General features: G+C 38.2%; 1 protein-coding gene across 1 annotated transcript in view; it reads left to right on the forward strand.

Moving 5' to 3' along the window:
* LOC145534646 (uncharacterized) overlaps positions 1-15,875 on the forward strand; it is a 74,866-nt gene that overhangs the window by 18,357 nt on the left and 40,634 nt on the right. The window contains exons 2-3 of the transcript XR_014074838.1: positions 3,724-3,811; positions 13,728-15,257. The gene's annotated coding sequence lies outside the window, so the exon portion shown is untranslated. Of the gene's footprint in view, positions 1-3,723; positions 3,812-13,727 lie in introns of the transcript that reaches the window.

The following is a 15,875-nucleotide window of genomic DNA, read 5'->3' on the forward strand; positions in this document are numbered from 1 at the left end:
TTTTGTGTCAAATAAGTGCTTTCTTCTATGTTATGAAAATTGATTCACATGGACACACTGACACAGCAAAAGACAGCCACGTGGCATTGGTTCTGGGGCCAGCCACAGCAGAGGCCAACGGTGGAGTCAATAAATCACTCCCAAAGGCTAGAAAAATAGTAAGACATTTCCCTTTGCAGTTTGGAATAAAAGGTCATCTTACTGCCTAATGGGCTTCCCTCATAGCTCAGTTGGTAAAGAATCTGCCTGCAGTGCAGGAGACCCCGGTTCAATTCCTAGGTCAGGAAGATCCCCTGGAGAAGGGATAGGCTACCCACTCCAGTATTTTGGATTTCCCTTGTGTCTCATCTGGTAAAGAATACACATGCAATGCAGGAGACCTGAGTTCGATCCCTGGTTTGGGAAGATCCCCTGGAGAAGGGAAAGACTACCCACTCCAGAATTCTGGCCTGGAGAATTCCAAGGACTGTGTATAGTCCATGGGGTCACAGAGAGTCGAACATGGCTGAGCGACTTTCACGTTCACTTATTACCTAACAGCAATATGATGGATCCATTTATTTCCTCCAGCAACTTGGGGAAAATAAGTAATGAACCTGTGGATTGGCTGTGGATATCTCCTGGCAAAGTGTTGAAAGAGTAATTCATTTAGTGGACCTCCATATTATAACACAAGGGAAGAGAGAGAACAACTACCTACAAACTCTTCCATTTGCAAACCAAATGTAAAGGAAATAGGAAAACAATGACTTGTTATGTTGGGTGATGGAAAAAAAGTCTTTTTCTCATCTTCAATCTCTCCACCAGCAAAAGATCCTCAAAGTAAAGTAGAACCTGGACATATGAATCAAATAAAATATGCCATATGTGGCTCACAGATCTTTTCTAAGAATCTTGGAAGATTTAAGCAGAACCTGGTTGACCTTCTCACTACATGAAAGGATGACTCAAATTCTTCAGAGTCTCATCTACACAGACCATCCTGGACAAGGGTAGTAGTTCCAGGCCATCTATCTTGGAAACAATTATGGATACATCTTTAGGACCATGAAGTGGAGAATGAATTCAACTCAGATTCACACAAAGCTGAAAAAGATTTTAGGTTTGTTATACTGAGAAATAGACCATCAGATTGGACTAAAAGAGAGTGAGACTTCAAAAAATGTTCTTGGGGTCCCTGATAATTTTATGGTAATGAGCAAGCTGAATTATTTACCCAGATGCTAGCACTGATGGGAATTTTATGACATATAAAGAGGGATGGGTCAGAAGTCTGTGCCCTCTGGGATCCATGATTTAAGGGCTCAGGTAGCAAATTAAAATCTGAGATGAGTGGTTACTTTTCTGTACTAGAGAAAAATAATTTTGGACATTTCAAATATTAAGAGCATGCAACAGTTCCCTAAGAAGTACATGTTGTCAGCCCTTTGCTTAAAATGAAACATGAAAAGTGTAGGTAATTTTTACAAAAAATTCTAAGTAATATGTGCCATTTTTGTAACTCACATACTTGTCACATTGTGTTTTTACCTTACTTCTCAAGGTCATAAAAATATACAAAATTCTTGTCCAATACTTTAGCTAATCTTGACAGTAATGGGAAGACAGAATATACTGTTAAAAATGAATTAATATAAGGTTTAAAATGAGTGGAAATATACACATGAATGTGTGCGTGAGAGAGAAAGAGACAGAGAGAGTTGTCAGCATGTGAGCACAGGTAAGCAAGGCTTTTCTCCTTGTCTATAAGTATCTAAGTTTCAGGTGGCTGAGTCTTATTCTCATCGAAAGAGGTAACAGGACACACCTTTTGTCAATGACATGTAAGGTACCTGTGCCACGAAGGTCTCTATGAAGCTTTTTACTTTGCTGATGTAAAGAGAGAGTTGTGTCTTCATGATTCCTCTTCATCCTGCCAAAAACCTGCACATAAACCTGGAGAAGCAACAACCTTCTTGCCGCTATAATGCAATAAACATGAGGAGAGAAGTCAAGGCAGTGAGCTGGATAAAGCAGAATGAGAAAGAGCCTGGTCTTCTGATGATCATATTGAGTATCTGAACCAGAACTAAGACTGCCCAGCCTTTCGGTAACGATATGTGGGAGAAAAAAAACACCCATGTGTTTACTCTACTTTGTCAGGTTTTCTACTACTTGCAGTTAAACACATTTCTTTCTTATACATATATTTAGAGAGAAAATCATTGAGTACTGATTCTTGCTTTTATTCTTCAACCCAATGAAAGCAATGGTTGCTTCAGGGAAAATGTAAAGCAGAAACAACATATTTTTAGTCCCCCTTTCCTTCTTTTTTATTTGCTTATTCATAGTGCAAAAGTATAAGTTTCCATTAGATCAGCTTATTAATTTAGGTCATCTACCTCTGGTCTGCTGTCCTAGTTTAAATCTTATCTCTGTTATGACCCAGTGGTGCCCAAATCAATCAATAGCAATGCTACTTTTTCCAGAATTCAATCTTTAAAAGAATTTTAATTCATTTCTTTTTCCCTGCTTCTTTCAGCAAATTCTTTCCTTCATCTTTCTAATTTTCGAGACTTCCACTGATGTACCATTCTAACTTACGTTGTCATCAACTGTTTCATAGACTATTGGACTTGACTTTTAGCTACACTGTCTATCTCTGCTCTGACTCCTGTGGTGGTGGTTTAGTCGCTAAGTCATGTCCAACTCTTCATGACCCCATGGACTATACCCCACCAGGCTCCTCTGTTCATGGGATTCTCTATGCAAGAATACTGAAGTTGAAGTGGGTTGCCATTTCCTTCTCCAGGAGATCTTCCTGACCCAGGGATCAAACCCACATCTGCTGCATTGCAGGTGAATTCTTTACCACTGAATCATCAGGGAAGCCCATCTTGACCCCTGTACTATCATTTAAGAATATGATCCTTTTATAACATAAATCAAGTAACATTATTACACTACCACAAACCTTAGTATGATTTCCCTTGTGATAAAAGTAAATAAAGCCACCTCACCATAAGCTCTAGTATCTTACATAATCTGACCCTGAAAACCACTCATCCTCTGAGTCATTTTGCCCCATTAGGTCTCCCCAACATATGTTCTTTAAACACACTGAGCTTATTGATTTTGTTGAGGAGGAATAAGTGAGGAAATGAGGGGAGTTACTCCAATGGAGCACCCTTTTCATAGACACATGAAGCCAAGGCAAAGGAAATTCCATGTTAAATCAGGAGGTTTTAAAGAGCATTAATGCAGTGGATAATATATTTTGCCCCATGACACAATGTTCAGTAATAGCATTTTAGACTTGAAATCAATATTAAATTGATTTAATACAATTACTCCAGGTAATCTACTTCTCTACATTATATTGTTACTGAAACGAATAGACTTGATTTTTAGAACTGTTTTGTATTTACTGAGAATTGAGGAGATAGAAGAGAATGCTAACATACAAACTTCTCTGCCCACAGTCACTGTTGATTCTTAGAATCTTGCTTTAGTATACTACATTTATTACAACTGATGAACTGATATTCATACATTATTATTAACTAATGTCTGTATATACAGTCTATAGTTTACACCAGAATTCACTCTACAGTGTACAGTTTTATGGATTTTGAGAAATTCATAACATTATCAAAACTTAAATCTTCCTGTGCTTCATTGATTCATCCTTCCGACCTGTCCCCATGTCTCTGGTGTTCACTAATGTTTTTTGTGTCTCTACAGTTTTGCTCTTTCCATAATGTCATATATTTGCAATCTTAGAGCTTGTTGCTTTTTATGGAACTCAGCAGTGGCCACAGGACTGGAAAAGGTCAGTTTTCATTCCAATCCCAAAGAAAGGCAATGCCAAAGAGTGCTCAAACTACTGCACAATAGCACTCATCTCACAGGCTAGTAAAGTAATGCTCAAAATTCTCCAAGCCAGGCTTCAGCAATATGTGAACCGTGAACTTCCAGATGTTCAAGCTGGTTTTAGAAAAGGCAGAGGAACCAGGGATCAAATTGCCAACATCCACTGGATCATCGAAAAAGCAAGAGAGTTCCAGAAAAACATCTATTTCTGCTTTATTGCCTACGCCAAAGCCTTGGACTGTGTGGATCATGACAAACTGTGGAAAATTCTTAAAAAAATGGGAATACCAGACCACCTGCCTCTTGAGAAATCTGTATGTAGGTCAAGAAGCAACCATTAGAACTGGACATGGAACAACAGACTGGTTCCAAATAGGAAAAGGAGTATGACAACGCTGTATATTGTCACCCTGCTTATTTAACTTATATGCAGAGTACATCATGAGAAACACAGGGCTGGAAGAAGCAGAGGCTGGAATTGAGATTTCTGGGAGAAATATCAGTAACCTCAGATATGCAGATGACACCACTCTTATGGCAGAAACTGAGGAGGAATTAAAAAGCCTCTTGATGAAAGTGAAAGAGGAAAGTGAAAAAGTTGGCTTAAAGCTCAACATTCAGAAAACTGAGATCATGGCATCTGGTCCCATCACTTCATGGGAAATAGATGGGGAAACAGTCGAAACAGTGTCAGACTATATTTTTGGGGGCTCCGAAATCACTGCAGATGGTAATTGCAGCCATGAAATTAAAAGATGCTTACTCTTTGGAAGGAAAGTTATGACCAACCTAGATAGTATATTCAAAAGCAGAGACATTACTTTGTCAACAAAGGTCCGTCTAGTCAAGGCTATGGTTTTTCCAGTGGTCATGTATGGATGTGAGAGTTGGACGGTGAAGAAAGCTGAGTGCCAAAGAATTGATGCTTTTGAACTGTGGTGTTGGAAAAGACTCTTGAGAGTCCCTTGGACTGCAAGGAGGTCCAACCAGTCCATCCTAAAGGATTCAGTCCTGGGTGTTCATTGGAAGGAGAGATGTTGAAGTTGAAACTCCAATACTTCGGCCACCTCATGCAAAGAGCTGACTCATTGGAAAAGACCCTGATGCTGGGAAAGATTGAGGATAGGAGGAGAAGGGGACGACAGAGGATGAGATGGCTGGATGGCATCACCGACTCAGTGGACATGAGTTTGGGTTAAACTACAGGAGTTGGTGATGGACAGGGAGGCCTGGCATGCTGCAATTCACGGGGTCGCAAAGAGTGGGACATGACTGAGCGACTGAACTGAACTGAACTGAAGCAATAGGCATTCAGATTTTCTCTGTGGATTTTTTTGGCATTATACCTCATTCCTTTATTAGTGAATAATATGTCATCACTTAAATGTACCATAGTTTGTTTATCCAGTCATTCTTTTTAAGGGCATGTTGGTTGCATTCAGTTTGGTCCAAAATCTTATACATCACCAGCACTTGATATTTTGTTTTCTTTTTATTTTGACCTTTTTTTTTTTTTTTTAATTTTAGCCATTCTATATGATGTGAAGTGACGGCACGTTGTTCCAGTTACCTAGTGATTGATAATGTTGGGCAGTTTTTCATGTTTAATTAATTGCCATCTGTATATCTTTTTTGGTGGGGTGCCTTTTCAGGTATTTTACAGATTTTAAATTGGGTTAATTGTCTCCTATTGAGGTTTAATGGAGAAGGCAATGGCACCCCACTCCAGTACTCTTGCCTGGAAAATCCCATGGACGGAGGAGCCTGGTAGGCTGTAGTCCATGGGGTCGCTAAGAGTCAGACATGACTGAGCGACTTCACTTTCACTTTTCCTGTTCATGCCCTGGAGAAGGAAATGGCAACCCACTCCAGTATTCTTGCCTGGAGAATCCCAGGGATGGCGGAGCCTGGTGGGCTGCCGTCTATGGGGTCGCACAGAGTTGGACATGACCTAAGCGACTTAGCAGCAGCAGCAGCAGCAGCATTGAGTTTTAAGAGTGCTTTGTGTGTAAGTCCTTTAACAGATAATGTGTTTTGCAAATATTTTCCACTAGTCTGTGATTTGTCTTTTTCTTTTCTTCAGTGTCTCTTATAGAGCAGAGGTTATCAATTTTAATGATGTCAAATTATTCACTTTTTCTTTCATAAATCATGGTTCAGCTGTGTTTTAAAAATTCATTTCTAACCTCAAATTGATGAACAAAATCTGTAAAGTAAAAAGATAAAATACCAGTCACTCTAAGCTTAAAAACCTGTATAATTTTAGAAAAAAAGGTATAAATTTCAACTTAAGTATAATTGAGATTCTTTGAAATGGAAAGAATTATATGAACAGGCTTGGATCATGTGTTATATTCCAAGAGATGCCTTAGGGAATTAACACCAAATGGGTGACTTAAAACCACAGAGTTGATTCTCTCACAGCTCTGGAGGACAGAGTCCAAAAGGAATCTTTCTCTGTCCTTACGTGGTCGAAAGGGAGAAGGAGCTCTCTGGGGTCTCCTTTAAAAGGGTACTATAATCAATCAAGAGGGCCCCTGGTATCTTGACTCAGGACTGATCTCCTTTTGGATGGACTGGTTGGACCTCCTTGCAGTCTAAGGACTCTCAACAGTCTTCTCCAACACCACAGGTCAAAAGCATCATTCTTCGGCACTCAGCTTTCTTCACTGTCCAACTCTCACATCCATACATGACCACTGGAAAAACCATAGCCTTGACTAGAAGGAACTTTGTTGACAAAGTAATGTCTCTGTTTTTCAATATGCTGTCTAGGTTGGTCATAACTTTCCTTCTAAGGAGTAAGCGTCTTTTAATTCATGGCTGCAGTCACCATCTGCAGTGATTTTGGAGACCCAAAAAATAAAGTCAGCCACTGTTTCAACTATTTCCCCATCTATTTCCCATGAATTTATGGGACCAGATGCCATCATCTTAGTTTTCTGAACGTTGAGGTTTAAGGCAACTTTTTCACTCTCCTCTTTCACTTTCATCAGAGGCCCTGTAGTTATTCTTCAATTTCTGCCATAAGGGTGGTGTCATCTGCACATCTGAGATTATTGATATTTCTCCCAGAAATCTTGACTCCAGCTTTCATCCAGCCCTGCATTTCTCATGATGTGTTCTGCATATAAGTTAAATAAGCAGGGTAACAATATACAGCCTTGACATACTCCTTTTCCTATTTGGAACCAGTCTGTTGTTCCATGTCCAGTTCTAACTGTTGCTTCCTGACCTGCATTAGGTTTCTCAAGAGACAGGTCAGGTGGTCTGGTATGCCCATCTCTTGAAGAATTTTCCACAGTTTATTGTGATCCACACAGCCAAAAGTTTTGGCATAGTCAATAAAGCAGAAATAGATGTTTTTCTGGAACTCTCTTGCTTTTTTGATGATCCAGCAGATGTTGGCAATTTGATCCCTGGTTCCTCTGCCTTTTCTAAAATCAGCTTGAACATCTGGAAGTTCACAGTTCATGTATTGCTGAAGCCTGGCTTGGAGAATTTTGAGCATTACTTTACTAGCCTGTGAGATGAGTGCAATTGTGCGGTAGTTTGAGCATTCTTTGGCATTGCCTTTCTTTGGGATTGGAATGAAAACTGACCTTTTCCAGTCCTGTGGCCACTGCTGAGTTTTCCAAATTTTCTGGCATATTGAGTGCACCACGTTCACAGCATCATCTTTTAGGATTTGAAATAGCTCAGCTAGAATTCCATCTCACCATTATGATTATCTGAGTCATGAAGATCTTTTCTGTACAGTGCTTCTGTGTATTCTTGCCACCTCTTCTTAATATCTACAGCTTCTGTTAGATCCATACCACCTCTGTCCTTTACTGAGCCCAACTTTGCATGAAATGTTCATTGGTATCTCTCATTTTCTTGAAGAGATCTCTAGTCTTTCCCATTCTATTGGTTTCCTCTATTTTTTTACATTGATCACTGAGGAAGGCTTTCTTATTTCTCCCTGCTATTCTTTGGAACTCTGCATTCAAATGTATATATTGTTCCTTTTCTCCTTTGCTTTTCACTTCTCTTCTTTTACCAGCTATTTGTAAAGCCTCCTCAAACAGCCATTTTGTGTTTTTGCATTCCATTTTCATGGGGATGCTCTTGATCCCTGTCTCCTGTACAATGTCACGAAACTCAGTCCATAGTTCATCAGGCACTCTGTCTGTCAGATCTAGTCCCTTAAATCTATTTCTCACTTCCACTATATAATCGTAAGGGATTTGATTTAGGTCATACCTGAATGGTCTAGTGGTTTTCCCTACTTTCTTCCATTTAAATCTGAATTTGGCAGTAAGCAGTTCATGATCAATCCACAGTCAGCTCCCGGTCTTGTTTTTGCTGACTGTATAGAGCTTCTCCATCTTTGGCTGCAAAGAATATAATCAATCTGATTTCAGTGTTGACCATCTGGTGATGTCCACGTGTAGAATCTTCTCTTGTGTTGTTGGAAGAGGGTGTTTGCTATGACCAGTGCATTCTCTTGGCAAAACTCTATTAGCCTTTGCCCTGCTTCATTCTGTACTCCAAGGCCAAATTTGCCTGCTATTCCAGGGGTTTCTTGACTCCTACTTTTGCATTCCAGTCCCCTATAATGAAAAGGACATCTTTTACGGGTGTTAGTTCTAAAAGGTCTTGTATGTCTTCATAGAACCATTCAACTTTACCTTCTTCAGCATTACTGGTTGGGGCATAGACTTGGATTACCGTGATATTGAATGGTTTGCCTTGGAAAGGAACAGACTTCATTCTGTCATTTTTGAGATTGCATCCGAGTACTGCATTTTGGATTCTTTTGTTGACTATGATGGCTACTCCATTTCTTCTAAGGGATTCTTGCCCACAGTAGTAGATATAATGGTCATCTTACTTAGATTCATCCATTCCAGTACATTTTAATTCAGTTCAGTTCAGTACAGTCACTCAGTCGTGTCTGACTATTTGTGACCCCATGAATCGCAGCATGCCAGGCCTCCCTGTCCATCACCAACTCCCAGAGTTTACCCAAACTCATGTCCATCGAGTCGGTGATGCCATCCTACCATCTCATTCTCTGTAGTCCCCTTCTCCTTCTGCCCCCAATCCTTCCCAGCATCAGGGTTTTTCCAATGAGTCAACTCTTCGCATGAGGTGGCCGAAGTATTGGAGTTTCAGCTTCAACATCTCTCCTTACATTGAACACCCAGGACTGATCTCCTTTAGGATGGAATGGTTGGACCTCCTTGCAGTCCAAAGGACTCTCAAGAATCTTCTCCAACACCACAGTTCAAAAGCATCAATGCTTGGGCGCTCAGCTTTCTTCACCATCCAACTCTCACATCCATACATGACTATTGGAAAAACCATAGCCTTGACTAGATGGACATTTGTTGATAAAGTAATGTCTCTGCTTTTTAATATGCTATCTAGGTTGGTCATAACTTTCTTTCCAAGGAATAAGCATCTTTTAATTTCATGGCTGCAGTCACCATCTGCAGTGATTTTGGAGCCCAAGAAAATAAAGTCTGACACCATTTCCACTGTTTCCCCATCTATTTCCCATGAAGTGATGGGACCAGATGCCATGATCTTAGTTTTCTGAATGTTGAGCTTTAAGCCAACTTTTTCACTCTCCTCTTTCACTTTCATCAAGAGGCTTTTTAGTTCTTCTTCACTTTCTGCCATAAGGGTGGTATCATCTGCATATCTGAGGTTATTGATATTTCTCCTGGCAACCGTGATTCCAGCTTGTGCTTCTTCCAGCCCAGCCTTTCTCATGATGTATTCTGCATATAAGTTAAATAACCAGAGTGACAATATACAGTGTTGTCATACTCCTTTTCCTATTTGGAACCAGTCTGTTGTTTCATGTCCAGTCCTAACTGTTGCTTCCTGCCCTGCATACAGGTTTCTCAAGAGACAGGTCAGGTGGTCTGGTATGCCCATCTCTTGAAGAATTTTCCACAGGTTATTGTGATCCACACTGTCAAAGGCTTTGGCATAATCAATAAAGCAGAAATAGATATTTTTCTGGAATTGTCTTGCTTTTTCAATGATCCAGCAGATGTTGGCAATTTGATCTCTGGTTCCTCTACCTTTTCTAAAATCAGCTTGAGCATATGGAAGTTCACCATTCATGTATTGCTGAAGCCTGGCTTGGAGAATTTTGAGCATTACTTTACTAGCGTTTTAGTTCGCAGATTCCTAAAATGTCGACCTTCACTCTTACCATTTCCTGTTTGACTACTTCCAATTTTCCTTGATTCATTGACCTAGCATTCCAGTTTCCTGTGCAATATTGTTCTTTACAGCATTGGAGTTTACTTCCATCACGAATCATATCCACAACAGGCTGTTGATTTTGCTTTGGCTCTGTCTCTTCATTCTTTCTAGAGTTATTTCTCGACTGATCTCCAGTAGCATATTGGGCACCTACCAACCTGGGGAGTTCATCGTTCAGTGCCCTATCTTTTTGCCTTTTCAAATCAAATCCCTTACGATTATACAGTAGAAGTGACAAATAGATCCAAGGGATTATATCTGACAGACAGAGTGCCTGAAGAACTATGGATGGAGGTTCGTGACATTGTACAGAAGGCAGTGATCAAGACCATCCCCCCAAAAAAATGAATGCAAAAAGACAAAATGATTGTCTGAGGAGGCCTTCCAAATATCGGTGAAAAGGAGAGATGTGAAAGATGTGAAAGGCAAAGGAGAAAAGGAAAGATATACCCATTTGAATGCAGAGTTCCAGAGAATATCAAGGAGAGATAAGAAAGCCTTCCTCAGTGATCAATGCAAAGAAATAGAGGAAAACATAGAATGGGAAAAACTAGAGATCTCTTCAAGAAAATGAGAGATACCAAGGGAATATTTCATGCAAAGATGAGCACAATAAAGGACAGAAATGGTATGCAGCTAACAGAAGCAGAAGATATTAAGAAGAGGTGGCAAGAATACACAGAAGCACTGTACAAAAAAGATCTTAATGACCCAGATAACCACAATGGTATGATCACTCACCTAGAGCCAGATATCCTGGAATGCAATCACGTGGGCCTTAGGAAGCATCACTACGAACAACGCTGATGGAGCTGATGGAATTCGAGTTGAGCTATTTCAAATCCTAAAAGATGATACTGTGAAAATGGTGCACTCAATATGCCAGAAAATTTGGAAAACTCAGCAGTGGTCACAGGATTGGAAAAGGTTAGTTTTCATTCCAATCCCAAAGAAAGGCAATGCCAAAGAATGTTCAAACTATTGCACAATTGAACTCATCTCACATGCTAGCAAATAATGCCAAAATTCTCCAAGCCAGGATTCAGCAATACGTGAACGGTGAACTTCCAGATGTTCAAGCTGGCTTTAGAAAAGGTAGAGGAACTAGAGATCAAATTTACAGCATCTCCTGAGTCATCAAAAAAGCAAAAGAGTTCCAGAAAATCATCTATTTCTGCTTTATTGACTATGCCAAAGCCTTTGACTGTGTGGATCACAATAAACTGTGGAAAATTCTGAAAGAGATGGGAATACCAGACCACCTGACCTGCCTCCTGAGAAATCTGTATGCTGCTCAGGAAGCAACAGTTAGAACTGGACATGGAATAACAGACTGGTTTCAAATTGGAAAAGGAGTACGTCAAGGCTGTATATTATCACCCTGCTTATTTATTTAACTTATATGCAGAGTACATCATGAGAAATGCAGGAAATGATGAAGCACAAGCTGGAGTCAAGATTTCCGGGAGAAATATCAATAACCTCAGATATGCAGATGACACCACACTTATGGCAGAATGTGAAGAAGAACTAAAGGGCCTCTTGATGAAAGTGAAAGAAGAGAGTGAAAAAGCTTGCTTAAGACTCAACATTCAGAAAACTAAGATCATGACATCTGGTCCCACCACTTCATGGGAAATAGATGGGGAAACAGTGACAGACTTTATTTTCTTGGGCTCCAAAATCACTGTAGATCGTGACTGCAGCCATGAAATTAACAGACGCTTGCTCCTTGGGAAAAAAAGTTATGACCAACCTAGACAGCATTTGAAAAATCAGACACATTACTTTGCCAACTGAGGTCTGTCTAGTCAAAGGTTTCATTTTTCCAGTAGTCATGTTTGGCTATGAGTGTTGGACAGTAAAGAAAGATGAGCACCAAAGAATTGATGCTTTTGAACTTTGGTGTTGGAGAAGACTTTTGAGAGTCCATTGGACAGCAAGGAGAACCAGCCTGTCCATCCTAATGGAAATCAGTCCTGAATATTCTTTGAAAGGACTGATGATGAAGTTGAAACTCCAATACTTTGGCCACCTGATGTGAAGTACTAACTCATTTGAAAAACCCTGATGCTGGTAAAGATTGAAGGCAGGTGGAGAAGGGGACAACAGAAGATGAAACAGTTGCGTGGCATCACCAACTCAATGGACGTGAGTTTGAGTAGGCTCCAGGAGTTGGTGATGGACAGGGAAACCTGGAATGCTGCAGTCCATGGGGTCGTAAAGAGTCAGATATGACTGAGTGACTAAACTGAACTAATTGAAATTGCATATGCAAAGACTGGGGCTTCCCAGGTTGGTCAGTGGTAAAGACTACCTGCCAATGCAAGATACTCAGGAGATGTGGGTTCCATCCCTGGGTGGGGAAGATATCCTGGAGGTGGAAATGGTAGTGCAGTCTAGTTCTGTTGCCTGAGAAATCCCATGGACAGAAGAACCTGGCTGGCTATGTGATCCACAATCCATGGGAACTTTGAACACATCCTCTATTTTGTAGGCAGCTGGGAAAACAACAGAAGACGTGTTCTCAATATCATACCACACATTTGTCCATGTTGAGAAAATTCAGAAGAAGTTCACTAGAAAATCATCCTCATCAGTTCTCTTAAAGTACATTTTGGGGTACAGAATAGCATCCACAAGTTTATTTTGTACTAGACTTTTAGTGTTTATTATCATAGTCATCTTATTCTTCCCAAAAAAATTAACAATGGGCATGATGTTTCTGTTCCTTGAGTGAAAATTTAGTGTTCAATTTTTTATTTATTTATTTTTTTTATTATTATTTTTTATTATTTTTTTTATTTATTTATTTATTTTTAATTTTATTTTATAAATTTTTTAATTTTAGTTGGGGGCTAATTACTTTACAATATTGTAATAGTTTTTGCCATACATTGACATGAATCAGCCACGGGTATAAGTTTGTCAATTGTCTCTGTCATAGGAACAATCACTTTTACCACTGTCATGTACAAAAACAGCAAATGTGAGGAAACAAACTCACAAATGCAATTATTGACTAATTTATAATTTGGAAAAGGAAATGACAACCTACTCCAGTATTCTCACCTGGAAAATCCCACAGACAGAGAAGTCTGGTGGGCTAGAGTCCATGCAGTTCACAAAGAGTTGGGCACTACTGAGCATGCATGCACATTTTATAGTTAAAAGAGTAATTCTTAATTTAACGTTCATGCGTGAATTCTTGGAGGAAATTTAAGAAATTAAATATTAATAAGATTGGATAAAATGTCCCCCTTATATGTAGTATCTGGATATCCAATATTTCTGGTTTTGAGAAATTCAAAAATAGTAAAATTGCTGATGATTACGAAATATTGATAATTATGACAACTTTCCTCATAAGTTGTAAAGGAATTGCAAATGTCAAGATTTCTGTGATGCTAGAATGGAAATGTGAAAGAAAATTTCCAGCAATTCCATTTCAGGAGCTGAAACACCAAGTGGGTACAAGTTGTCCATATCCCCATGCAGAGAGAAGCATCATGTGGTGAATAGATGATATTTTAAAGCTAGATTGAAACAAGTGTTCTTTGTCAAGTCTCTGAGTTATTTCATCTTCAAACTTAATATTTACTCTGCAGGGTTGGAAAGATTCAAAAATATGGGGCGAAGCCACCACGATTGTGTCTAACAGTTTGGATGGTTGCTGAGAATATATCCTTAGCTGGAAAGTGACCCCATGAGCACGTGGAACCCCTTTTGACTCTTAGATTAATCTTTCTCCCATTAGGATGAATAAGGTCTGGGAAAATGAGATTTCTGAGACTCCTTCATCATCAAGGTGCCAGATAATATTCAGGTACAGAAAAAAAACACTTAACTGAAATAACTACAGAGGACTGTGGAAGTCTGTCCTGTTTTCCCAGAGGAATTTCTTGCACCATGCCTTTTCTTCACTTTATAGATATGTTCATTGTAATTATATACCAACTGTATTATGTTTATTATTAAAATATTTAGTATAGCCTTGCATCCCTCCACCTGACTCATAGAGGAGGGACCACCATCCCATTTTGCAAACCAAGGGACTAGATGCATTTTGATCACATTCTAGGGGTTCATAAACATTAGTTTACAAACAAGTAATTAATTAAATGGCAGTGTGAATATGAAGTCAGATACTATAAGGTTTCTTGGAATTAATTCTGTTTAAGAGCTACAAATACTTTCTGTGCATAAATCCTGGTCTAAAATCCTTTAACATAATGTAATTCTTTATTTTCAGAATTCTTATAAGAACTGCCTAGAAAGTGAAAGTCTAACAGGGACTTCTTGGTGACCCAGTGATTAAGACTTCACTTTCCAATGCAGGAGATGCAGGTTCAATACCTCGTTAGGAGCTAAGACCCCAAATGCCTCACAGCCAAAAACCAAGACATAAAACAGAAACAGTGTAACAGATTCAATGAAGACTTTAAAAATGGTCCATACCCAAGAAATCTTTTAAAAAATTGTATTTTAAAAACATGGCTTTTACAACCACACTGGCATTGAAGGGTTAAATGCTTTCTTAAGTATGACTGATTAAGACGTATTGCTGATTTGGAATAAAGAAATAAACTTACTTGATTAAGGTATGAAAAAGGATTATGAATAATATTATTTTAATTATATGTCACTATTGAAGATCCTCAGGAAAATACTTTGCAAAATATCAATCAAGGTATGATTAATTAACTTAGTTTACTTCTTTTATGGTAAGGAGAAAAGTTAATTTTACCTTCACTTATTTATATTGTAATGTATATTGAATTTATATGGTTCAGTAAGAGATATTTCTAATCTGCAGCCATATTTACAATCATATAATAATTTATTTAAAATAAGATACTTAAGTTTAAAAACTTAAAGATACCAAAGAAGTTACCAAGTATTTTCAATGGTTAAATTCTATCTTAAAGATTTGGAACCTATGTAAATAATGTTTTTGTTTAATTCACTTGTAAGGGAACCTTGTTTTATGTTAGAAGAAAACTAACCAATTGTAATACATATAAGGATATTCTTGATTTGTTTGCATTAACAAACCTTAACAAAGAGAAATGTTAATTTTTAAAATAATACATTTTGACTTTAAGAACTCAATGCTTACTGATAAAAAAATTTGACAATATTACTTTGTAATTGCAGTTTCTACTTTTTAACTTAAACTTGTTTTATATTCAGAGCTATGAAGTGAAAACTTATTTTTGACCTATTTACAAAACTTTATCCATTAGTTCCATTTACACAGAGAAATGAAAACTTGGGTTTAGAATTTAGCTGGAGGTATAGTTATATACACCTAATGGTCCCTAAAGGTATGCTTTTCAGCTCTCAAAGGAAAAGCTGGATCTCCTTGACCTATTTACTAGTGAGAAAACATATATTTATTAATGTAGTTGTCAATAAGCTATTCTTAAAATATGTTAACTTTAAAATTTTACCTTAAAGGCTTTACATTTAAAAAATATGAACAAAATAGATGTTTATTTTTATAAATGGACGTAGGATTTTATTTTCTTTATAATATTTTTAGCATAAAATCCAAATAAATATATTTCCACTAAAATATGATTCACAAACATTAGCCAATGTATACTTTCTACTATAAATACAGAGATCAAAATGTTCCTGGTTATGCTAAAATCTAAATTCAGAAAACCCAACCTTTCAGGTAACCAAAATTTGTTAGAACTGCCTGGGATCCTTTGCATCAGCAATGATCACATTTATCTTTTTATTAGATT

The sequence above is a fragment of the Giraffa tippelskirchi genome, chromosome 14, assembly GCF_054371585.1.
Source record: "Giraffa tippelskirchi isolate mGirTip1 chromosome 14, T2T-mGirTip1v1.2.pri, whole genome shotgun sequence".
Taxonomy (NCBI): Eukaryota; Metazoa; Chordata; class Mammalia; order Artiodactyla; family Giraffidae; genus Giraffa; species Giraffa tippelskirchi.